The 25,996-nt window shown below is 49.1% G+C and overlaps 1 protein-coding gene and 2 pseudogenes across 1 annotated transcript in view; 2 read left to right on the forward strand and 1 right to left on the reverse strand.

Annotated features, from left to right (window-relative positions):
- LOC137395051 (dolichyl-diphosphooligosaccharide--protein glycosyltransferase subunit STT3A-like) overlaps positions 1–25,996 on the forward strand; it is a 349,554-nt pseudogene that overhangs the window by 22,140 nt on the left and 301,418 nt on the right.
- The window catches only part of LOC137395053 (dolichyl-diphosphooligosaccharide--protein glycosyltransferase subunit STT3A-like), a 164,017-nt gene continuing 139,672 nt past the window's right edge, over positions 1,652–25,996 (forward strand). The window contains exon 1 of the mRNA XM_068081839.1: positions 1,652–1,749. The gene's annotated coding sequence lies outside the window, so the exon portion shown is untranslated. The remainder of the gene's footprint in view (positions 1,750–25,996) is intronic.
- On the reverse strand, positions 4,189–14,810 carry LOC137393006 (protein enabled homolog; annotated as a pseudogene).

The raw sequence follows: 25,996 nt of genomic DNA on the forward strand, positions 1-25,996 counted from the left end.
CAAGTAGTAGCTAAATTAAGTCTGTTTTGCTACAATTACGATAAGAGATGATTCGGTCATAATCAGTTAATATGAACCGAGAAAACTAAATAAATGTTTGGAATATTTTGAATTAATAATAGCAATTCTTGCATATAAGTGTGTGCTTAAAAAGTTACTGCTCCACAAGCAACTATCAAAACTCTGAATATGACGATACTGCTACTTCTCAATACTGGTACAAATGTAAAAATAAGATAATGTACTGTCTTTGTCTGACGGAACGGTGAGATAATGTAGAGGCCATTCTTACTTGGAATAATAGAATTGGCAATGTATTATTGACAATTGTATTATTCCAAGTAGGAATGGAAAGCATTGACCCTCACCGTGATTTAGCAATTAAACCTTACGATAAGCCGGAAATAGAAGTTCACAAAAACGCAAAAAAAAACATCGTGTTTCATAGAGTTAATAGAGTTTAATCACCAAATTTTAATTTTGAGAAAATCTATTGTTGATATCGTTTTGCTGAAAACAATTTAACACTAATACGACGAGGATGAAAAAGCATCGCGTGTCATAGAGCTAAAAGAGTTCATAGAGTTAAATTTAATACGCCGTTTTTATATGAAAATGAAAAAGGATACATCCATTATGTAGTATGTGCCATGTATTGCAAGAGTTTTCAGGGTCTCGTAGTTAGATAATAGGATTGCAAAACTGTAATCGCAGTCTTTGTGAGTTCAAATCCAGCATAATGTGAAATTTTAATTCCAAGATTTAAATAGCTATAGCTGGACATACTTGAAAACAAACGACAGACAACTTTGTTGAAAAGTATGTATATAGATATATTTCTCAAAGTTGGTCGTGTGTATGTGTGCATGCCCAGCTATAGCTATTAAAATCTTGGAATAAAGATTCTGTATCGCAAAAAGATGTGACCTCGGAACCCCCTATTCGCTAGTCTGACACCTTACTAACCAAGCCACACGAGTTTGATAGATTCGCTAGGCAATATATGCCGTTATATAGAAGCACTTACTCTACCGTTCTCCATTACGACGCAACGTGATGACGCAACGGCATGGATAGCGGTGGCGTAATTTTATGCTTGCTCAATCGTGAGAGCAAATAGTTAGCCCTTATTAATGAGCTTACTCAAATTAGTTATTGCCAATGGGCCAGGCTAATAGCAAGTGGCAGGGAATAGCAAATAGAAATTACTTCTCATTGTTTATAAGCTGATTTTTAATACCCGGGCAACGCCAAGCATCTAGCTAGCAATTGCAAATGTTGTTACATGTTAAATACAAATAATTTTTTTGTTCAAAGACTTTTAGTACTCTGGCAACACCGAGCAGTACAGCTTGTTAGCATACATATGCCTTATTGAGGAGTAAACAGTGTCCAACTTTGATTAATTGTTGTGATGTTAGAGTTGTCCTCTTTTTAAAATACTGCAGTTGTACTATACCTTGTTACCCTATAGTACAATTTACAAACTATATTGAGATTCAACATTTCCATGGTCTCATTACATTCACAGTAACACATATGCACAGAAAGTCATCTTTTTAATAGCTAATCACGTTTTTATCACTTTTTTAATAGGCATTCGGTGTGTTTGGACTCTGTCAGATTTACGCGTTCGTCGTCTATGTCCGATCTCGTATGACATATGACCAGTTCACCCTTCTGCTCAGGACCATAGTGACTGTTGTTGGAGGAACAGCGTTGGTCATAGGGGACTGCTCACAGCTACAGGTATTGTTTGTTATAAAATATAATTGTAGAAGTTTAAATCTGTCACACCGTCTCTCACTAGTTGGTTTGTATGTAAAACTCTGTTTATGGGTTGTCTTCTTATGCAGACTTCAATATTGACTAGAATAACTCATGTGCATCATAAAATGTTTATTTCTCTCTACAAACAGACATTAGTTTGAAGTTAATGTCTTGTTATATAAAAGTTGTCTTTTCCACCTGTCTTATGTTATGTGGAAAGCATTTTGCTGCTTGAAAATAAATCAACTTGAAGAGTTACTGTAAACTTCTATTGAAATGAAGGCTAAATGTGGTCTTCACAGTAGATACATAGCAAACATATGGTATTGTTATATTTATATAATATTTAAATTTAGTTGTGATATATACATTTTTATTCAGTGATCTTTCATAGTTGGTTTAAAGGTTGACTTGCAACAAAATTCATATTACAATTATGTAGTATCAAAAAATTCACTATGTCTTACTCTGTTGTGTTTTAGGTGTAAAATGTCTGGAAATCTGATTACATGCTTTTAAAAGCTAAAAAACGAACAGTTAATCGCAGCCACATGTCTATTGTTCTTACGCGTCTATTTTACCGTCATTGTAATGCTGTCACTTTTAGCAGTGATATCTTGTAACATACCATAAAAATGCGTTCAATTTCTTAACCTTAGCTCGAAGGAGTACATATCATTGTCTAATAATCATGATGAGCCTGTTGGTCACCTGTGATAATCGAAAAATGCTGCAGAAATTATTTGCGAAGTATTGGGTCACATGATCAAATTACAACTTGACGATTAGATCAAGCCGAAACAAAACTGTAAAGCAGCGAGTATCTGTATTTGATACGGGGTCTTCGGTAAAACCCGAAGTGTTTGTCATAAACTAGTGCTATGATAAGTTTTATATTGAGATTTTATTGGCCTTTCAATTCCCGTGAGAACATCACGTGACAAGACAATAACCAACTGTAATGACTACTTCAGAGAAATAAACAGATTCCAATTTACGGCGGCTTTTCGTTTTTGAGCTTTTAAGAGTTTGTAATCACATTTTCACATACTTTGCACCTTCAAAACAACAGAGTAAGACATGGTGAATCTTATGATAACAAATAATTGTAATGGGAATTTTGTCGCGAGTCAACCTTAAAGTTCAAATTCAATTTTTTATTATTATGTATGACCTTACAAGTATCTATTTTGTGGTGAGATTCTTATCGGTCATTATGACTTTGTTTCTTGTTGCTATTCGCTTGATATTTTGTTTGCTTTTTATGATTTTAAGTGCTTCATTTATTTTACTCATAATATTTTTAACAGAGCTAACATTGTAGTTTGTATTTGCTCTCTTGGGAGTAATGGTTCATCTTATGTTGATCTTAGCTCCTGTTATGTGCATCCTCACCGGCATTAAGGTCTCCACCACCCTCTCATTTTACAGGAAAAATATGTATCCAATCTTTAGGTCAAAGAAATCTGAACCATCCAGCAAAAAGATGTCTAAAAAGACAGTTGGAGCACTCAACTACCCATTTAAAAATGAGTTGGTTAACGGAGGGTTCTCAGTAGCTTGTATGTAATACTTTTAAAATGTTGATGTATGACTATATCATGCCTACATATCTACAAGCTTTAGTTACCGACGGAACTTGATGTGGTTTCAAAAAGTGATATTTTCTGAAACCATCACCATTGTTAGCGAGAAGAAAATTACTTAAAAAAATGGCGCTTGGCTAAACTGATCAATTCAACATTTTCTATCAGCATTGTTTCAATGGTTGTACCTATTGAGGAGTTGTTTCCTTTTGAAGGTGGTCACTGCTGTAGTCTTCATCATGACCCTTTTCCTCATCACCTATGTTTTTCAATGCACCTGGGCCACTTCAGAGACCTACTCCAGTCCTTCCATCGTTCTCTCCGCCAAATCAGGTGATGGTGGTCGTGTTATATTTGATGACTGCAGGGAAGCTTACTACTGGCTGAGGCAAAACACTCCAGAGGTAGCAAGGATGTATGTCTTGGTGGAATTACGGATATCAGATAACAGCTATGGCTAATCGAACAATTTTTGTAGACAACAATACTTGGAACAACACTCACATATCCAGAGTTGGGCAGGTGGGCATCTTAGGATTGACTTTGCTTATTCTTTCATTCTGAGACATTCGAGAAATCTATTATTTGACCACACAGTATGTCCCATTTACTATTTTGCGTTGAATGCTTTGTCATGCAGGCAGTGTCATCGCCTGAGGATACAGCCAATGAAATCATGAGAGAGTTGGATGTGGGATATGTGCTCGTTATACTTGGTTGTCTCACGGGATACTCCACAGATGGTACATGCTCTTTCTTCCGATGGACTTGCATTCAAACACCTGCCTCTCGATCTCTCCCACTCATCTCTCTCCCAATCGTCTCTCACTCGTCACTCTCCCACTCGTCTCTCTTTCCCAATCATCTCTCTCACCCGTCTCTCCCACTCCTCTATCACTCCCCTCTCTCCCACTCATCTCTCACTCCCACTCGTCACTCTCTCTCTCTCCCACTCGTCACTCTCTCCCACTTGTCTCTCTCACTCGTCTCTTTCTCCCACTCGTCACTCTCACTCATCTCTCTCACTTGTCTCTCTCACTCGTCTCTCTCACTCGTCTCTCTCACTCGTCTCTCTCACTCGTTTCTCTCACTCGTCTCTCTCACTCGTCTCTCTCACTCGTCTCTCTCACTCGTCTCTCTCACTCGTCTCTCTCGCTCGTCTCTCTCGCTCGTCTCTCTCACTCGTCTCTCTCACTCGTCTCTCTCACTCGTCTCACTCACTCGTCACTCTCACTCGTCACTCTCACTCGTCTCTCTCACTCGTCACTCTCACTAGTCTCTCTCGTCTTTCTCACTCGTCTCTTTCTCTCTCACTCATCTCTCTCACTCGTCTCTCTCGTTTCTCTCACTCGTCTCTCTCACTCGTCACTCTCACTCATCCCTCTCACTCAACTCTCTCACTCATCTCTCTCACTCCTCTCTCTCACTCATCTCTCTCACTCCTCTCTCTCACTCATCTCTCTCACTACTCTCTCTCACTCATCTCTCTCACTCATCTCTCTCTCACTCGTCTCTCTCTCACTCATCTCTCTCACTCCTCTCTCTCTCACTCCTCTCACTCGTCTCTCTCACTCATCTCTCTCACTCATCTTTCTCACTCCTCTCTCTCACTCCTCTCTCTCTCACTCGTCTCTCTCACTCGTCTCTCTCACTCGTCTCTCTCACTCGTCTCTCTCACTCGTCTCTCACTCGTCTCTCTCACTCGTCTCTCTCACTCGTCTTTCTCACTCGTCTCTCTCACTCGTCTCTCTCACTCGGCTCTCTCACTCGTCTCTCGCTCGTCTCTCTCACTCATCTCTCACTCGTCTCTCTCACTCATCTCTCTCTCACTCGTCTCTCTCGCTCGTCTCTCTCACTCATCTCTCTCACTCATCTCTCTCTCTCGTCTCTCTCACACATCCCCCTCACTCGTCTCTCTCACTCGTCTCTCTCACTCGTCTTTCTCTCTCACTCGCCTCTCTCCCACTCATCTCTCACTCCCACTCGTCACTCTCTCTCTCTCCCACTTGTCACTCTCTCTCACTTGTCTCTCTCGCTCGTCTCTTTCGCTCGTCTCTGTCACTCGTTTCTCTCTCACTCGTCTCTCTCACTCATCTCTCTCTCTCACTCATCTCTCTCACTCCTCTCTCTCACTCATCTCTCTCACTCCTCTCTCTCACTCCTCTCACTCGTCTCTCTCACTCATCTCTCTCACTCATCTCTCTCACTCCTCTCTCTCTCACTCGTCTCTCTCACTCGTCTCTCTCACTCGTCACTCTCGCTCGTCTTTCTCTTTCGTCTCTCTCACTCGTCTCTCTCACTCGTCTCTTTCACTCGTCTCTCTCACTCGTCTCTCTCACTCGTCTCTCTCACTCGTCTCTCTTACCCGTCTCTTTCACTTGTCACTCTCACTCGTCACTCACACTCATCTCTCTCACTCGTCACTCTCGCTCATCTCTCTCACTCGTCTCTCTCACTCGTCTCTCTCACTCGTCTCTCTCACTCGTCTCTCTCACTCGTCTCTCTCACTCGTCTCTCTCACTCGTCTCTCTCTCACTCGTCTCTCTCACTCGTCTCTCTCACTCGTCTTTCTCACTCGTCTCTCTCACTCGTCTCTCTTACTCGTCTCTCTCACTTGTCACTCTCACTCGTCACTCACACTCATCTCTCTCACTCGTCACTCTCGCTCGTCACTCTCGCTTGTCTTTCTCTTTCGTCTCTCACTCGTCTCTCTCACTCGTCTCTTTCACTTGTCTCTCTCACTCGTCTCTCTCACTCGTCTCTCTCACTCGTCTCTCTCACTCGTCTCTCTCACTCGTCTCTCTCACTCGTCTTTCTCACTCGTCTCTCTCACTCGTCTCTCTTACTCGTCTCTCTCACTTGTCACTCTCACTCGTCACTCACACTCATCTCTCTCACTCGTCTCTCTCACTCGTCACTCTCGCTCGTCTTTCTCTTTCGTCTCTCTCACTCGTCTCTCTCACTCGTCTCTTTCACTCGTCTCTCTCACTCGTCTCTCTCACTCGTCTCTCTCACTCGTCTTTCTTACTCGTCTCTCTCACTTGTCACTCTCACTCGTCACTCACACTCATCTCTCTCACTCGTCACTCTCGCTCATCTCTCTCACTCGTCTCTCTCACTCGTCTCTCTCACTCGTCACTCTCACTCATCTCTCCCACTCGTCACTCTCGCTCGTCACTCTCGCTCATCTTTCTCTTTCGACTCTCTCACTCGTCTCTCTCACTCGTTACTCTCACTCGTCACTCTCACTCGTCTCTCTCACTCATCTCTTTCACTCGTCACTCTCACTCGTCTCTCTCACTCGTGACTCTCACACGTCTCTCTCACTCGTGACTCTCACACGTCTCTCTCACTCGTTACTCTCACTCGTCACTCTCACTCGTCTCTCTCACTCGTCTCTCTCACTCGTCTCTTTCACTCGTCACTCTCACTCGTCTCTCTCACTCGTGACTCTCACACGTCTCTCTCACTCGTGACTCTCACACGTCCCTCCCACTCGTCACTCTCTTTCCCACTCGTCTCTCTTTCTCCCACTCGTCACTCTCTCTCACTCGTCTCTCTCTCACTCGTCTCTCTCACTCGTCTCTCTCACTCGTCACTCTCACTTGTCTCTCTCGTCTTTCTCACTCGCCTCTCTCCCACTCATCTCTCACTCCCACTCGTCACTCTCTCTCTCTCCCACTTGTCACTCTCTCTCACTTGTCTCTCTCGCTCGTCTCTTTCGCTCGTCTCTGTCACTCGTTTCTCTCTCACTCGTCTCTCTCACTCATCTCTCTCTCTCACTCATCTCTCTCTCTCACTCATCTCTCTCACTCCTCTCTCTCACTCATCTCTCTCACTCCTCTCTCTCACTCCTCTCACTCGTCTCTCTCACTCATCTCTCTCACTCATCTCTCTCACTCCTCTCTCTCTCACTCCTCTCTCTCTCACTCGTCTCTCTCACTCGTCTCTCTCACTCGTCACTCTCGCTCGTCTTTCTCTTTCGTCTCTTTCACTCGTCTCTCTCACTCGTCTCTTTCACTCGTCTCTCTCACTCGTCTCTCTCACTCGTCTCTCTCACTCGTCTCTCTTACCCGTCTCTTTCACTTGTCACTCTCACTCGTCACTCACACTCATCTCTCTCACTCGTCACTCTCGCTCATCTCTCTCACTCGTCTCTCTCACTCGTCTCTCTCACTCGTCTCTCTCACTCGTCTCTCTCACTCGTCTCTCTCACTCGTCTCTCTCACTCGTCTCTCTCTCACTCGTCTCTCTCACTCGTCTCTCTCACTCGTCTTTCTCACTCGTCTCTCTCACTCGTCTCTCTTACTCGTCTCTCTCACTTGTCACTCTCACTCGTCACTCACACTCATCTCTCTCACTCGTCACTCTCGCTCGTCACTCTCGCTTGTCTTTCTCTTTCGTCTCTCACTCGTCTCTCTCACTCGTCTCTTTCACTTGTCTCTCTCACTCGTCTCTCTCACTCGTCTCTCTCACTCGTCTCTCTCACTCGTCTCTCTCACTCGTCTCTCACTCGTCTTTCTCACTCGTCTCTCTCACTCGTCTCTCTTACTCGTCTCTCTCACTTGTCACTCTCACTCGTCACTCACACTCATCTCTCTCACTCGTCTCTCTCACTCGTCACTCTCGCTCGTCTTTCTCTTTCGTCTCTCTCACTCGTCTCTCTCACTCGTCTCTTTCACTCGTCTCTCTCACTCGTCTCTCTCACTCGTCTCTCTCACTCGTCTTTCTTACTCGTCTCTCTCACTTGTCACTCTCACTCGTCACTCACACTCATCTCTCTCACTCGTCACTCTCGCTCATCTCTCTCACTCGTCTCTCTCACTCGTCTCTCTCACTCGTCACTCTCACTCATCTCTCCCACTCGTCACTCTCGCTCGTCACTCTCGCTCATCTTTCTCTTTCGACTCTCTCACTCGTCTCTCTCACTCGTTACTCTCACTCGTCACTCTCACTCGTCTCTCTCACTCATCTCTTTCACTCGTCACTCTCACTCGTCTCTCTCACTCGTGACTCTCACACGTCTCTCTCACTCGTGACTCTCACACGTCCCTCCCACTCGTCACTCTCTTTCCCACTCGTCTCTCTTTCTCCCACTCGTCACTCTCTTTCACTCGTCTCTCTCTCACTCGTCTCTCTCACTCGTCTCTCTCACTCGTCACTCTCACTTGTCTCTCTCGTCTTTCTCACTCGCCTCTCTCCCACTCATCTCTCACTCCCACTCGTCACTCTCTCTCTCTCCCACTTGTCACTCTCTCTCACTTGTCTCTCTCGCTCGTCTCTTTCGCTCGTCTCTGTCACTCGTTTCTCTCTCACTCGTCTCTCTCACTCATCTCTCTCTCTCACTCATCTCTCTCTCTCACTCATCTCTCTCACTCCTCTCTCTCACTCATCTCTCTCACTCCTCTCTCTCACTCCTCTCACTCGTCTCTCTCACTCATCTCTCTCACTCATCTCTCTCACTCCTCTCTCTCTCACTCCTCTCTCTCTCACTCGTCTCTCTCACTCGTCTCTCTCACTCGTCACTCTCGCTCGTCTTTCTCTTTCGTCTCTTTCACTCGTCTCTCTCACTCGTCTCTTTCACTCGTCTCTCTCACTCGTCTCTCTCACTCGTCTCTCTCACTCGTCTCTCTTACCCGTCTCTTTCACTTGTCACTCTCACTCGTCACTCACACTCATCTCTCTCACTCGTCACTCTCGCTCATCTCTCTCACTCGTCTCTCTCACTCGTCTCTCTCACTCGTCTCTCTCACTCGTCTCTCTCACTCGTCTCTCTCACTCGTCTCTCTCACTCGTCTCTCTCTCACTCGTCTCTCTCACTCGTCTCTCTCACTCGTCTTTCTCACTCGTCTCTCTCACTCGTCTCTCTTACTCGTCTCTCTCACTTGTCACTCTCACTCGTCACTCACACTCATCTCTCTCACTCGTCACTCTCGCTCGTCACTCTCGCTTGTCTTTCTCTTTCGTCTCTCACTCGTCTCTCTCACTCGTCTCTTTCACTTGTCTCTCTCACTCGTCTCTCTCACTCGTCTCTCTCACTCGTCTCTCTCACTCGTCTCTCTCACTCGTCTCTCTCACTCGTCTTTCTCACTCGTCTCTCTCACTCGTCTCTCTTACTCGTCTCTCTCACTTGTCACTCTCACTCGTCACTCACACTCATCTCTCTCACTCGTCTCTCTCACTCGTCACTCTCGCTCGTCTTTCTCTTTCGTCTCTCTCACTCGTCTCTCTCACTCGTCTCTTTCACTCGTCTCTCTCACTCGTCTCTCTCACTCGTCTCTCTCACTCGTCTTTCTTACTCGTCTCTCTCACTTGTCACTCTCACTCGTCACTCACACTCATCTCTCTCACTCGTCACTCTCGCTCATCTCTCTCACTCGTCTCTCTCACTCGTCTCTCTCACTCGTCACTCTCACTCATCTCTCCCACTCGTCACTCTCGCTCGTCACTCTCGCTCATCTTTCTCTTTCGACTCTCTCACTCGTCTCTCTCACTCGTTACTCTCACTCGTCACTCTCACTCGTCTCTCTCACTCATCTCTTTCACTCGTCACTCTCACTCGTCTCTCTCACTCGTGACTCTCACACGTCTCTCTCACTCGTGACTCTCACACGTCTCTCTCACTCGTTACTCTCACTCGTCACTCTCACTCGTCTCTCTCACTCGTCTCTCTCACTCGTCTCTTTCACTCGTCACTCTCACTCGTCTCTCTCACTCGTGACTCTCACACGTCTCTCTCACTCGTGACTCTCACACGTCCCTCCCACTCGTCACTCTCTTTCCCACTCGTCTCTCTTTCTCCCACTCGTCACTCTCTCTCACTCGTCTCTCTCTCACTCGTCTCTCTCACTCGTCTCTCTCACTCGTCACTCTCACTTGTCTCTCTCGTCTTTCTCACTCGCCTCTCTCCCACTCATCTCTCACTCCCACTCGTCACTCTCTCTCTCTCCCACTTGTCACTCTCTCTCACTTGTCTCTCTCGCTCGTCTCTTTCGCTCGTCTCTGTCACTCGTTTCTCTCTCACTCGTCTCTCTCACTCATCTCTCTCTCTCACTCATCTCTCTCTCTCACTCATCTCTCTCACTCCTCTCTCTCACTCATCTCTCTCACTCCTCTCTCTCACTCCTCTCACTCGTCTCTCTCACTCATCTCTCTCACTCATCTCTCTCACTCCTCTCTCTCTCACTCCTCTCTCTCTCACTCGTCTCTCTCACTCGTCTCTCTCACTCGTCACTCTCGCTCGTCTTTCTCTTTCGTCTCTTTCACTCGTCTCTCTCACTCGTCTCTTTCACTCGTCTCTCTCACTCGTCTCTCTCACTCGTCTCTCTCACTCGTCTCTCTTACCCGTCTCTTTCACTTGTCACTCTCACTCGTCACTCACACTCATCTCTCTCACTCGTCACTCTCGCTCATCTCTCTCACTCGTCTCTCTCACTCGTCTCTCTCACTCGTCTCTCTCACTCGTCTCTCTCACTCGTCTCTCTCACTCGTCTCTCTCACTCGTCTCTCTCTCACTCGTCTCTCTCACTCGTCTCTCTCACTCGTCTTTCTCACTCGTCTCTCTCACTCGTCTCTCTTACTCGTCTCTCTCACTTGTCACTCTCACTCGTCACTCACACTCATCTCTCTCACTCGTCACTCTCGCTCGTCACTCTCGCTTGTCTTTCTCTTTCGTCTCTCACTCGTCTCTCTCACTCGTCTCTTTCACTTGTCTCTCTCACTCGTCTCTCTCACTCGTCTCTCTCACTCGTCTCTCTCACTCGTCTCTCTCACTCGTCTCTCACTCGTCTTTCTCACTCGTCTCTCTCACTCGTCTCTCTTACTCGTCTCTCTCACTTGTCACTCTCACTCGTCACTCACACTCATCTCTCTCACTCGTCTCTCTCACTCGTCACTCTCGCTCGTCTTTCTCTTTCGTCTCTCTCACTCGTCTCTCTCACTCGTCTCTTTCACTCGTCTCTCTCACTCGTCTCTCTCACTCGTCTCTCTCACTCGTCTTTCTTACTCGTCTCTCTCACTTGTCACTCTCACTCGTCACTCACACTCATCTCTCTCACTCGTCACTCTCGCTCATCTCTCTCACTCGTCTCTCTCACTCGTCTCTCTCACTCGTCACTCTCACTCATCTCTCCCACTCGTCACTCTCGCTCGTCACTCTCGCTCATCTTTCTCTTTCGACTCTCTCACTCGTCTCTCTCACTCGTTACTCTCACTCGTCACTCTCACTCGTCTCTCTCACTCATCTCTTTCACTCGTCACTCTCACTCGTCTCTCTCACTCGTGACTCTCACACGTCTCTCTCACTCGTGACTCTCACACGTCCCTCCCACTCGTCACTCTCTTTCCCACTCGTCTCTCTTTCTCCCACTCGTCACTCTCTTTCACTCGTCTCTCTCTCACTCGTCTCTCTCACTCGTCTCTCTCACTCGTCACTCTCACTTGTCTCTCTCGTCTTTCTCACTCGCCTCTCTCCCACTCATCTCTCACTCCCACTCGTCACTCTCTCTCTCTCCCACTTGTCACTCTCTCTCACTTGTCTCTCTCGCTCGTCTCTTTCGCTCGTCTCTGTCACTCGTTTCTCTCTCACTCGTCTCTCTCACTCATCTCTCTCTCTCACTCATCTCTCTCTCTCACTCATCTCTCTCACTCCTCTCTCTCACTCATCTCTCTCACTCCTCTCTCTCACTCCTCTCACTCGTCTCTCTCACTCATCTCTCTCACTCATCTCTCTCACTCCTCTCTCTCTCACTCCTCTCTCTCTCACTCGTCTCTCTCACTCGTCTCTCTCACTCGTCACTCTCGCTCGTCTTTCTCTTTCGTCTCTTTCACTCGTCTCTCTCACTCGTCTCTTTCACTCGTCTCTCTCACTCGTCTCTCTCACTCGTCTCTCTCACTCGTCTCTCTTACCCGTCTCTTTCACTTGTCACTCTCACTCGTCACTCACACTCATCTCTCTCACTCGTCACTCTCGCTCATCTCTCTCACTCGTCTCTCTCACTCGTCTCTCTCACTCGTCTCTCTCACTCGTCTCTCTCACTCGTCTCTCTCACTCGTCTCTCTCACTCGTCTCTCTCTCACTCGTCTCTCTCACTCGTCTCTCTCACTCGTCTTTCTCACTCGTCTCTCTCACTCGTCTCTCTTACTCGTCTCTCTCACTTGTCACTCTCACTCGTCACTCACACTCATCTCTCTCACTCGTCACTCTCGCTCGTCACTCTCGCTTGTCTTTCTCTTTCGTCTCTCACTCGTCTCTCTCACTCGTCTCTTTCACTTGTCTCTCTCACTCGTCTCTCTCACTCGTCTCTCTCACTCGTCTCTCTCACTCGTCTCTCTCACTCGTCTCTCTCACTCGTCTTTCTCACTCGTCTCTCTCACTCGTCTCTCTTACTCGTCTCTCTCACTTGTCACTCTCACTCGTCACTCACACTCATCTCTCTCACTCGTCTCTCTCACTCGTCACTCTCGCTCGTCTTTCTCTTTCGTCTCTCTCACTCGTCTCTCTCACTCGTCTCTTTCACTCGTCTCTCTCACTCGTCTCTCTCACTCGTCTCTCTCACTCGTCTTTCTTACTCGTCTCTCTCACTTGTCACTCTCACTCGTCACTCACACTCATCTCTCTCACTCGTCACTCTCGCTCATCTCTCTCACTCGTCTCTCTCACTCGTCTCTCTCACTCGTCACTCTCACTCATCTCTCTCACTCGTCACTCTCGCTCGTCACTCTCGCTCATCTTTCTCTTTCGACTCTCTCACTCGTCTCTCTCACTCGTTACTCTCACTCGTCACTCTCACTCGTCTCTCTCACTCATCTCTTTCACTCGTCACTCTCACTCGTCTCTCTCACTCGTGACTCTCACACGTCTCTCTCACTCGTGACTCTCACACGTCTCTCTCACTCGTTACTCTCACTCGTCACTCTCACTCGTCTCTCTCACTCGTCTCTCTCACTCGTCTCTTTCACTCGTCACTCTCACTCGTCTCTCTCACTCGTGACTCTCACACGTCTCTCTCACTCGTGACTCTCACACGTCCCTCCCACTCGTCACTCTCTTTCCCACTCGTCTCTCTTTCTCCCACTCGTCACTCTCTCTCACTCGTCTCTCTCTCACTCGTCTCTCTCACTCGTCTCTCTCACTCGTCACTCTCACTTGTCTCTCTCGTCTTTCTCACTCGTCTCTTTCTCTCTCACTCATCTCTCTCACTCGTCTCTCTCGTTTCTCTCACTCGTCTCTCTCACTCGTCACTCTCACTCATCCCTCTCACTCAACTCTCTCACTCATCTCTCTCACTCCTCTCTCTCACTCATCTCTCTCACTCCTCTCTCTCACTCATCTCTCTCACTACTCTCTCTCACTCATCTCTCTCACTCATCTCTCTCTCACTCGTCTCTCTCTCACTCATCTCTCTCACTCCTCTCTCTCTCACTCCTCTCACTCGTCTCTCTCACTCATCTCTCTCACTCATCTTTCTCACTCCTCTCTCTCACTCCTCTCTCTCTCACTCGTCTCTCTCACTCGTCTCTCTCACTCGTCTCTCTCACTCGTCTCTCTCACTCGTCTCTCACTCGTCTCTCTCACTCGTCTCTCTCACTCGTCTTTCTCACTCGTCTCTCTCACTCGTCTCTCTCACTCGGCTCTCTCACTCGTCTCTCGCTCGTCTCTCTCACTCATCTCTTACTCGTCTCTCTCACTCATCTCTCTCTCACTCGTCTCTCTCGCTCGTCTCTCTCACTCATCTCTCTCACTCATCTCTCTCTCTCGTCTCTCTCACACATCCCCCTCACTCGTCTCTCTCACTCGTCTCTCTCACTCGTCTTTCTCTCTCACTCGCCTCTCTCCCACTCATCTCTCACTCCCACTCGTCACTCTCTCTCTCTCCCACTTGTCACTCTCTCTCACTTGTCTCTCTCGCTCGTCTCTTTCGCTCGTCTCTGTCACTCGTTTCTCTCTCACTCGTCTCTCTCACTCATCTCTCTCTCTCACTCATCTCTCTCACTCATCTCTCTCACTCATCTCTCTCACTCCTCTCTCTCACTCCTCTCACTCGTCTCTCTCACTCATCTCTCTCACTCATCTCTCTCACTCCTCTCTCTCTCACTCCTCTCTCTCTCACTCGTCTCTCTCACTCGTCTCTCTCACTCGTCACTCTCGCTCGTCTTTCTCTTTCGTCTCTCTCACTCGTCTCTCTCACTCGTCTCTTTCACCCGTCTCTCTCACTCGTCTCTCTCACTCGTCTCTCTCACTCGTCTCTCTTACCCCTCTCTTTCACTTGTCACTCTCACTCGTCACTCACACTCATCTCTCTCACTCGTCACTCTCGCTCATCTCTCTCACTCGTCTCTCTCACTCGTCTCTCTCACTCGTCTCTCTCACTCGTCTCTCTCACTCGTCTCTCTCACTCGTCTCTCTCACTCGTCTCTCTCTCACTCGTCTCTCTCACTCGTCTCTCTCACTCGTCTTTCTCACTCGTCTCTCTCACTCGTCTCTCTTACTCGTCTCTCTCACTTGTCACTCTCACTCGTCACTCACACTCATCTCTCTCACTCGTCACTCTCGCTCGTCACTCACGCTTGTCTTTCTCTTTCGTCTCTCACTCGTCTCTCTCACTCGTCTCTTTCACTTGTCTCTCTCACTCGTCTCTCTCACTCGTCTCTCTCACTCGTCTCTCTCACTCGTCTCTCTCACTCGTCTCTCTCACTCGTCTTTCTCACTCGTCTCTCTCACTCGTCTCTCTTACTCGTCTCTCTCACTTGTCACTCTCACTCGTCACTCACACTCATCTCTCTCACTCGTCTCTCTCACTCGTCACTCTCGCTCGTCTTTCTCTTTCGTCTCTCTCACTCGTCTCTCTCACTCGTCTTTTTCACTCGTCTCTCTCACTCGTCTCTCTCACTCGTCTCTCTCACTCGTCTTTCTTACTCGTCTCTCTCACTTGTCACTCTCACTCGTCACTCACACTCATCTCTCTCACTCGTCACTCTCGCTCATCTCTCTCACTCGTCTCTCTCACTCGTCTCTCTCACTCGTCACTCTCACTCATCTCTCTCACTCGTCACTCTCGCTCGTCACTCTCGCTCATCTTTCTCTTTCGACTCTCTCACTCGTCTCTCTCACTCGTTACTCTCACTCGTCACTCTCACTCGTCTCTCTCACTCATCTCTTTCACTCGTCACTCTCACTCGTCTCTCTCACTCGTGACTCTCACACGTCTCTCTCACTCGTGACTCTCACACGTCTCTCTCACTCGTTACTCTCACTCGTCACTCTCACTCGTCTCTCTCACTCGTCTCTCTCACTCTTCTCTTTCACTCGTCACTCTCACTCGTCTCTCTCACTCGTGACTCTCACACGTCTCTCTCACTCGTGACTCTCACACGTCCCTCCCACTCGTCACTCTCTTTCCCACTCGTCTCTCTTTCTCCCACTCGTCTCTCTCTCACTCGTCTCTCTCACTCGTCTCTCTCACTCGTCTTTCTCACTCGTCTCTCTCACTCGTCTCTCTTACTCGTCTCTCTCACTTGTCACTCTCACTCGTCACTCACACTCATCTCTCTCACTCGTCACTCTCGCTCGTCACTCTCGCTTGTCTTTCTCTTTCGTCTCTCACTCGTCTCTCTCACTCGTCTCTTTCACTTGTCTCTCTCACTCGTCTCTCTCACTCGTCTCTCTCACTCGTCTCTCTCACTCGTCTCTCTCACTCGTCTCTCACTCGTCTTTCTCACTCGTCTCTCTCACTCGTCTCTCTTACTCGTCTCTCTCACTTGTCACTCTCACTCGTCACTCACACTCATCTCTCTCACTCGTCTCTCTCACTCGTCACTCTCGCTCGTCTTTCTCTTTCGTCTCTCTCACTCGTCTCTCTCACTCGTCTCTTTCACTCGTCTCTCTCACTCGTCTCTCTCACTCGTCTCTCTCACTCGTCTTTCTTACTCGTCTCTCTCACTTGTCACTCTCACTCGTCACTCACACTCATCTCTCTCACTCGTCACTCTCGCTCATCTCTCTCACTCGTCTCTCTCACTCGTCTCTCTCACTCGTCACTCTCACTCATCTCTCCCACTCGTCACTCTCGCTCGTCACTCTCGCTCATCTTTCTCTTTCGACTCTCTCACTCGTCTCTCTCACTCGTTACTCTCACTCGTCACTCTCACTCGTCTCTCTCACTCATCTCTTTCACTCGTCACTCTCACTCGTCTCTCTCACTCGTGACTCTCACACGTCTCTCTCACTCGTGACTCTCACACGTCCCTCCCACTCGTCACTCTCTTTCCCACTCGTCTCTCTTTCTCCCACTCGTCACTCTCTTTCACTCGTCTCTCTCTCACTCGTCTCTCTCACTCGTCTCTCTCACTCGTCACTCTCACTTGTCTCTCTCGTCTTTCTCACTCGCCTCTCTCCCACTCATCTCTCACTCCCACTCGTCACTCTCTCTCTCTCCCACTTGTCACTCTCTCTCACTTGTCTCTCTCGCTCGTCTCTTTCGCTCGTCTCTGTCACTCGTTTCTCTCTCACTCGTCTCTCTCACTCATCTCTCTCTCTCACTCATCTCTCTCTCTCACTCATCTCTCTCACTCCTCTCTCTCACTCATCTCTCTCACTCCTCTCTCTCACTCCTCTCACTCGTCTCTCTCACTCATCTCTCTCACTCATCTCTCTCACTCCTCTCTCTCTCACTCCTCTCTCTCTCACTCGTCTCTCTCACTCGTCTCTCTCACTCGTCACTCTCGCTCGTCTTTCTCTTTCGTCTCTTTCACTCGTCTCTCTCACTCGTCTCTTTCACTCGTCTCTCTCACTCGTCTCTCTCACTCGTCTCTCTCACTCGTCTCTCTTACCCGTCTCTTTCACTTGTCACTCTCACTCGTCACTCACACTCATCTCTCTCACTCGTCACTCTCGCTCATCTCTCTCACTCGTCTCTCTCACTCGTCTCTCTCACTCGTCTCTCTCACTCGTCTCTCTCACTCGTCTCTCTCACTCGTCTCTCTCACTCGTCTCTCTCTCACTCGTCTCTCTCACTCGTCTCTCTCACTCGTCTTTCTCACTCGTCTCTCTCACTCGTCTCTCTTACTCGTCTCTCTCACTTGTCACTCTCACTCGTCACTCACACTCATCTCTCTCACTCGTCACTCTCGCTCGTCACTCTCGCTTGTCTTTCTCTTTCGTCTCTCACTCGTCTCTCTCACTCGTCTCTTTCACTTGTCTCTCTCACTCGTCTCTCTCACTCGTCTCTCTCACTCGTCTCTCTCACTCGTCTCTCTCACTCGTCTCTCTCACTCGTCTTTCTCACTCGTCTCTCTCACTCGTCTCTCTTACTCGTCTCTCTCACTTGTCACTCTCACTCGTCACTCACACTCATCTCTCTCACTCGTCTCTCTCACTCGTCACTCTCGCTCGTCTTTCTCTTTCGTCTCTCTCACTCGTCTCTCTCACTCGTCTCTTTCACTCGTCTCTCTCACTCGTCTCTCTCACTCGTCTCTCTCACTCGTCTTTCTTACTCGTCTCTCTCACTTGTCACTCTCACTCGTCACTCACACTCATCTCTCTCACTCGTCACTCTCGCTCATCTCTCTCACTCGTCTCTCTCACTCGTCTCTCTCACTCGTCACTCTCACTCATCTCTCTCACTCGTCACTCTCGCTCGTCACTCTCGCTCATCTTTCTCTTTCGACTCTCTCACTCGTCTCTCTCACTCGTTACTCTCACTCGTCACTCTCACTCGTCTCTCTCACTCATCTCTTTCACTCGTCACTCTCACTCGTCTCTCTCACTCGTGACTCTCACACGTCTCTCTCACTCGTGACTCTCACACGTCTCTCTCACTCGTTACTCTCACTCGTCACTCTCACTCGTCTCTCTCACTCGTCTCTCTCACTCGTCTCTTTCACTCGTCACTCTCACTCGTCTCTCTCACTCGTGACTCTCACACGTCTCTCTCACTCGTGACTCTCACACGTCCCTCCCACTCGTCACTCTCTTTCCCACTCGTCTCTCTTTCTCCCACTCGTCACTCTCTCTCACTCGTCTCTCTCTCACTCGTCTCTCTCACTCGTCTCTCTCACTCGTCACTCTCACTTGTCTCTCTCGTCTTTCTCACTCGTCTCTTTCTCTCTCACTCATCTCTCTCACTCGTCTCTCTCGTTTCTCTCACTCGTCTCTCTCACTCGTCACTCTCACTCATCCCTCTCACTCAACTCTCTCACTCATCTCTCTCACTCCTCTCTCTCACTCATCTCTCTCACTCCTCTCTCTCACTCATCTCTCTCACTACTCTCTCTCACTCATCTCTCTCACTCATCTCTCTCTCACTCGTCTCTCTCTCACTCATCTCTCTCACTCCTCTCTCTCTCACTCCTCTCACTCGTCTCTCTCACTCATCTCTCTCACTCATCTTTCTCACTCCTCTCTCTCACTCCTCTCTCTCTCACTCGTCTCTCTCACTCGTCTCTCTCACTCGTCTCTCTCACTCGTCTCTCTCACTCGTCTCTCACTCGTCTCTCTCACTCGTCTCTCTCACTCGTCTTTCTCACTCGTCTCTCTCACTCGTCTCTCTCACTCGGCTCTCTCACTCGTCTCTCGCTCGTCTCTCTCACTCATCTCTTACTCGTCTCTCTCACTCATCTCTCTCTCACTCGTCTCTCTCGCTCGTCTCTCTCACTCATCTCTCTCACTCATCTCTCTCTCTCGTCTCTCTCACACATCCCCCTCACTCGTCTCTCTCACTCGTCTCTCTCACTCGTCTTTCTCTCTCACTCGCCTCTCTCCCACTCATCTCTCACTCCCACTCGTCACTCTCTCTCTCTCCCACTTGTCACTCTCTCTCACTTGTCTCTCTCGCTCGTCTCTTTCGCTCGTCTCTGTCACTCGTTTCTCTCTCACTCGTCTCTCTCACTCATCTCTCTCTCTCACTCATCTCTCTCACTCATCTCTCTCACTCATCTCTCTCACTCCTCTCTCTCACTCCTCTCACTCGTCTCTCTCACTCATCTCTCTCACTCATCTCTCTCACTCCTCTCTCTCTCACTCCTCTCTCTCTCACTCGTCTCTCTCACTCGTCTCTCTCACTCGTCACTCTCGCTCGTCTTTCTCTTTCGTCTCTCTCACTCGTCTCTCTCACTCGTCTCTTTCACCCGTCTCTCTCACTCGTCTCTCTCACTCGTCTCTCTCACTCGTCTCTCTTACCCCTCTCTTTCACTTGTCACTCTCACTCGTCACTCACACTCATCTCTCTCACTCGTCACTCTCGCTCATCTCTCTCACTCGTCTCTCTCACTCGTCTCTCTCACTCGTCTCTCTCACTCGTCTCTCTCACTCGTCTCTCTCACTCGTCTCTCTCACTCGTCTCTCTCTCACTCGTCTCTCTCACTCGTCTCTCTCACTCGTCTTTCTCACTCGTCTCTCTCACTCGTCTCTCTTACTCGTCTCTCTCACTTGTCACTCTCACTCGTCACTCACACTCATCTCTCTCACTCGTCACTCTCGCTCGTCACTCACGCTTGTCTTTCTCTTTCGTCTCTCACTCGTCTCTCTCACTCGTCTCTTTCACTTGTCTCTCTCACTCGTCTCTCTCACTCGTCTCTCTCACTCGTCTCTCTCACTCGTCTCTCTCACTCGTCTCTCTCACTCGTCTTTCTCACTCGTCTCTCTCACTCGTCTCTCTTACTCGTCTCTCTCACTTGTCACTCTCACTCGTCACTCACACTCATCTCTCTCACTCGTCTCTCTCACTCGTCACTCTCGCTCGTCTTTCTCTTTCGTCTCTCTCACTCGTCTCTCTCACTCGTCTTTTTCACTCGTCTCTCTCACTCGTCTCTCTCACTCGTCTCTCTCACTCGTCTTTCTTACTCGTCTCTCTCACTTGTCACTCTCACTCGTCACTCACACTCATCTCTCTCACTCGTCACTCTCGCTCATCTCTCTCACTCGTCTCTCTCACTCGTCTCTCTCACTCGTCACTCTCACTCATCTCTCTCACTCGTCACTCTCGCTCGTCACTCTCGCTCATCTTTCTCTTTCGACTCTCTCACTCGTCTCTCTCACTCGTTACTCTCACTCGTCACTCTCACTCGTCTCTCTCACTCATCTCTTTCACTCGTCACTCTCACTCGTCTCTCTCACTCGTGACTCTCACACGTCTCTCTCACTCGTGACTCTCACACGTCTCTCTCACTCGTTACTCTCACTCGTCACTCTCACTCGTCTCTCTCACTCGTCTCTCTCACTCTTCTCTTTCACTCGTCACTCTCACTCGTCTCTCTCACTCGTGACTCTCACACGTCTCTCTCACTCGTGACTCTCACACGTCCCTCCCACTCGTCACTCTCTTTCCCACTCGTCTCTCTTTCTCCCACTCGTCACTCTCTCTCACTCGTCTCTCTCTCACTCGTCTCTCTCACTCGTCTCTCTCACTCGTCTCTCTCACTCGTTTCTCACACTCGTCTCTCTCACTCGTCTCTCTCACTCGTCTCTCTCACTCGTCTCTCTCACTCGTCTCTCTCACTCGTCTCTCCCACTCGTCTCTCTCACTCGTCTCTCGCTCGTCTCTCGCTCGTCTCTCTCGCTCGTCTCTCTCACTCGTCTCTCTCACTCGTCTCTCTCACTCGTCTCTCTCACTCGTCACTCTCACTCGTCACTCTCACTCGTCTCTCTCACTCGTCACTCTCACTCGTCTCTCTCGTCTTTCTCACTCGTCTCTTTCTCTCTCACTCATCTCTCTCACTCGTCTCTCTCGTTTCTCTCACTCGTCTCTCTCACTCGTCACTCTCACTCATCCCTCTCACTCAACTCTCTCACTCATCTCTCTCACTCCTCTCTCTCACTCATCTCTCTCACTCCTCTCTCTCACTCATTTCTCTCACTCCTATCCCTCACTCATCTCTCTCACTCATCTCTCTCACTCCTCTCTCTCACTCCTCTCTCTCTCTCACTCGTCTCTCTCACTCATCTCTCTCACTCATCTCTCTCACTCATCTCACTCTCACTCATCTCTCTCTCACTCGTCTCTCTCTCACTCATATCTCTCACTCCTCTCTCTCACTCCTCTCACTCGTCTCTCTCACTCATCTCTCTCACTCATCTTTCTCACTCCTCTCTCTCACTCCTCTCTCTCTCTCACTCGTCTCTCTCACTCGTCTCTCTCACTCGTCTCTCTCACTCGTCTCTCTCACTCGTCTCCCACTCGTCTCTCTCACTCGTCTCTCTCACTCGTCTTTCTCACTCGTCTCTCTCACTCATCTCTCACTCGTCTCTCTCACTCATCTCTCTCTCACTCGTCTCTCTCGCTCGTCTCTCTCACTCATCTCTCTCACTCATCTCTCTCTCTCGTCTCTCTCACACATCCCCCTCACTCGTCTCTCTCACTCGTCTCTCTCACTCGTCTCTCTCTCTCTCACTCGCCTCTCTCCCACTCATCTCTCACTCCCACTCATCACTCTCTCTCTCCCACTTGTCACTCTCTCTCACTTGTCTCTCTCGCTCGTCTCTTTCGCTCGTCTCTGTCACTCGTTTCTCTCTCACTCGTCTCTCTCACTCATCTCTCTCTCTCACTCATCTCTCTCACTCCTCTCTCTCACTCATCTCTCTCACTCCTCTCTCTCACTCCTCTCACTCGTCTCTCTCACTCATCTCTCTCACTCATCTCTCTCACTCCTCTCTCTCTCACTCGTCTCTCTCACTCGTCTCTCTCACTCGTCACTCTCGCTCGTCTTTCTCTTTCGTCTCTCTCACTCGTCTCTCTCACTCGTCTCTTTCACTCGTCTCTCTCACTCGTCTCTCTCACTCGTCTCTCTCACTCGTCTCTCTTACCCGTCTCTTTCACTTGTCACTCTCACTCGTCACTCACACTCATCTCTCTCACTCGTCACTCTCGCTCATCTCTCTCACTCGTCTCTCTCACTCGTCTCTCTCACTCGTCTCTCTCACTCGTCTCTCTCACTCGTCTCTCTCACTCGTCTCTCTCACTCGTCTCTCTCTCACTCGTCTCTCTCACTCGTCTCTCTCACTCGTCTTTCTCACTCGTCTCTCTCACTCGTCTCTCTTACTCGTCTCTCTCACTTGTCACTCTCACTCGTCACTCACACTCATCTCTCTCACTCGTCACTCTCGCTCGTCACTCTCGCTTGTCTTTCTCTTTCGTCTCTCACTCGTCTCTCTCACTCGTCTCTTTCACTTGTCTCTCTCACTCGTCTCTCTCACTCGTCTCTCTCACTCGTCTCTCTCACTCGTCTCTCTCACTCGTCTCTCTCACTCGTCTTTCTCACTCGTCTCTCTCACTCGTCTCTCTTACTCGTCTCTCTCACTTGTCACTCTCACTCGTCACTCACACTCATCTCTCTCACTCGTCTCTCTCACTCGTCACTCTCGCTCGTCTTTCTCTTTCGTCTCTCTCACTCGTCTCTCTCACTCGTCTCTTTCACTCGTCTCTCTCACTCGTCTCTCTCACTCGTCTCTCTCACTCGTCTTTCTTACTCGTCTCTCTCACTTGTCACTCTCACTCGTCACTCACACTCATCTCTCTCACTCGTCACTCTCGCTCATCTCTCTCACTCGTCTCTCTCACTCGTCTCTCTCACTCGTCACTCTCACTCATCTCTCCCACTCGTCACTCTCGCTCGTCACTCTCGCTCATCTTTCTCTTTCGACTCTCTCACTCGTCTCTCTCACTCGTTACTCTCACTCGTCACTCTCACTCGTCTCTCTCACTCATCTCTTTCACTCGTCACTCTCACTCGTCTCTCTCACTCGTGACTCTCACACGTCTCTCTCACTCGTGACTCTCACACGTCTCTCTCACTCGTTACTCTCACTCGTCACTCTCACTCGTCTCTCTCACTCGTCTCTCTCACTCGTCTCTTTCACTCGTCACTCTCACTCGTCTCTCTCACTCGTGACTCTCACACGTCTCTCTCACTCGTGACTCTCACACGTCCCTCCCACTCGTCACTCTCTTTCCCACTCGTCTCTCTTTCTCCCACTCGTCACTCTCTCTCACTCGTCTCTCTCTCACTCGTCTCTCTCACTCGTCTCTCTCACTCGTCACTCTCACTTGTCTCTCTCGTCTTTCTCACTCGCCTCTCTCCCACTCATCTCTCACTCCCACTCGTCACTCTCTCTCTCTCCCACTTGTCACTCTCTCTCACTTGTCTCTCTCGCTCGTCTCTTTCGCTCGTCTCTGTCACTCGTTTCTCTCTCACTCGTCTCTCTCACTCATCTCTCTCTCTCACTCATCTCTCTCTCTCACTCATCTCTCTCACTCCTCTCTCTCACTCATCTCTCTCACTCCTCTCTCTCACTCCTCTCACTCGTCTCTCTCACTCATCTCTCTCACTCATCTCTCTCACTCCTCTCTCTCTCACTCCTCTCTCTCTCACTCGTCTCTCTCACTCGTCTCTCTCACTCGTCACTCTCGCTCGTCTTTCTCTTTCGTCTCTTTCACTCGTCTCTCTCACTCGTCTCTTTCACTCGTCTCTCTCACTCGTCTCTCTCACTCGTCTCTCTCACTCGTCTCTCTTACCCGTCTCTTTCACTTGTCACTCTCACTCGTCACTCACACTCATCTCTCTCACTCGTCACTCTCGCTCATCTCTCTCACTCGTCTCTCTCACTCGTCTCTCTCACTCGTCTCTCTCACTCGTCTCTCTCACTCGTCTCTCTCACTCGTCTCTCTCACTCGTCTCTCTCTCACTCGTCTCTCTCACTCGTCTCTCTCACTCGTCTTTCTCACTCGTCTCTCTCACTCGTCTCTCTTACTCGTCTCTCTCACTTGTCACTCTCACTCGTCACTCACACTCATCTCTCTCACTCGTCACTCTCGCTCGTCACTCTCGCTTGTCTTTCTCTTTCGTCTCTCACTCGTCTCTCTCACTCGTCTCTTTCACTTGTCTCTCTCACTCGTCTCTCTCACTCGTCTCTCTCACTCGTCTCTCTCACTCGTCTCTCTCACTCGTCTCTCACTCGTCTTTCTCACTCGTCTCTCTCACTCGTCTCTCTTACTCGTCTCTCTCACTTGTCACTCTCACTCGTCACTCACACTCATCTCTCTCACTCGTCTCTCTCACTCGTCACTCTCGCTCGTCTTTCTCTTTCGTCTCTCTCACTCGTCTCTCTCACTCGTCTCTTTCACTCGTCTCTCTCACTCGTCTCTCTCACTCGTCTCTCTCACTCGTCTTTCTTACTCGTCTCTCTCACTTGTCACTCTCACTCGTCACTCACACTCATCTCTCTCACTCGTCACTCTCGCTCATCTCTCTCACTCGTCTCTCTCACTCGTCTCTCTCACTCGTCACTCTCACTCATCTCTCCCACTCGTCACTCTCGCTCGTCACTCTCGCTCATCTTTCTCTTTCGACTCTCTCACTCGTCTCTCTCACTCGTTACTCTCACTCGTCACTCTCACTCGTCTCTCTCACTCATCTCTTTCACTCGTCACTCTCACTCGTCTCTCTCACTCGTGACTCTCACACGTCTCTCTCACTCGTGACTCTCACACGTCTCTCTCACTCGTTACTCTCACTCGTCACTCTCACTCGTCTCTCTCACTCGTCTCTCTCACTCGTCTCTTTCACTCGTCACTCTCACTCGTCTCTCTCACTCGTGACTCTCACACGTCTCTCTCACTCGTGACTCTCACACGTCCCTCCCACTCGTCACTCTCTTTCCCACTCGTCTCTCTTTCTCCCACTCGTCACTCTCTTTCACTCGTCTCTCTCTCACTCGTCTCTCTCACTCGTCTCTCTCACTCGTCACTCTCACTTGTCTCTCTCGTCTTTCTCACTCGCCTCTCTCCCACTCATCTCTCACTCCCACTCGTCACTCTCTCTCTCTCCCACTTGTCACTCTCTCTCACTTGTCTCTCTCGCTCGTCTCTTTCGCTCGTCTCTGTCACTCGTTTCTCTCTCACTCGTCTCTCTCACTCATCTCTCTCTCTCACTCATCTCTCTCTCTCACTCATCTCTCTCACTCCTCTCTCTCACTCATCTCTCTCACTCCTCTCTCTCACTCCTCTCACTCGTCTCTCTCACTCATCTCTCTCACTCATCTCTCTCACTCCTCTCTCTCTCACTCCTCTCTCTCTCACTCGTCTCTCTCACTCGTCTCTCTCACTCGTCACTCTCGCTCGTCTTTCTCTTTCGTCTCTTTCACTCGTCTCTCTCACTCGTCTCTTTCACTCGTCTCTCTCACTCGTCTCTCTCACTCGTCTCTCTCACTCGTCTCTCTTACCCGTCTCTTTCACTTGTCACTCTCACTCGTCACTCACACTCATCTCTCTCACTCGTCACTCTCGCTCATCTCTCTCACTCGTCTCTCTCACTCGTCTCTCTCACTCGTCTCTCTCACTCGTCTCTCTCACTCGTCTCTCTCACTCGTCTCTCTCACTCGTCTCTCTCTCACTCGTCTCTCTCACTCGTCTCTCTCACTCGTCTTTCTCACTCGTCTCTCTCACTCGTCTCTCTTACTCGTCTCTCTCACTTGTCACTCTCACTCGTCACTCACACTCATCTCTCTCACTCGTCACTCTCGCTCGTCACTCTCGCTTGTCTTTCTCTTTCGTCTCTCACTCGTCTCTCTCACTCGTCTCTTTCACTTGTCTCTCTCACTCGTCTCTCTCACTCGTCTCTCTCACTCGTCTCTCTCACTCGTCTCTCTC

The sequence above is a fragment of the Watersipora subatra genome, chromosome 4 (genome assembly GCF_963576615.1).
Source record: "Watersipora subatra chromosome 4, tzWatSuba1.1, whole genome shotgun sequence".
Classification (NCBI taxonomy): domain Eukaryota; kingdom Metazoa; phylum Bryozoa; class Gymnolaemata; order Cheilostomatida; family Watersiporidae; genus Watersipora; species Watersipora subatra.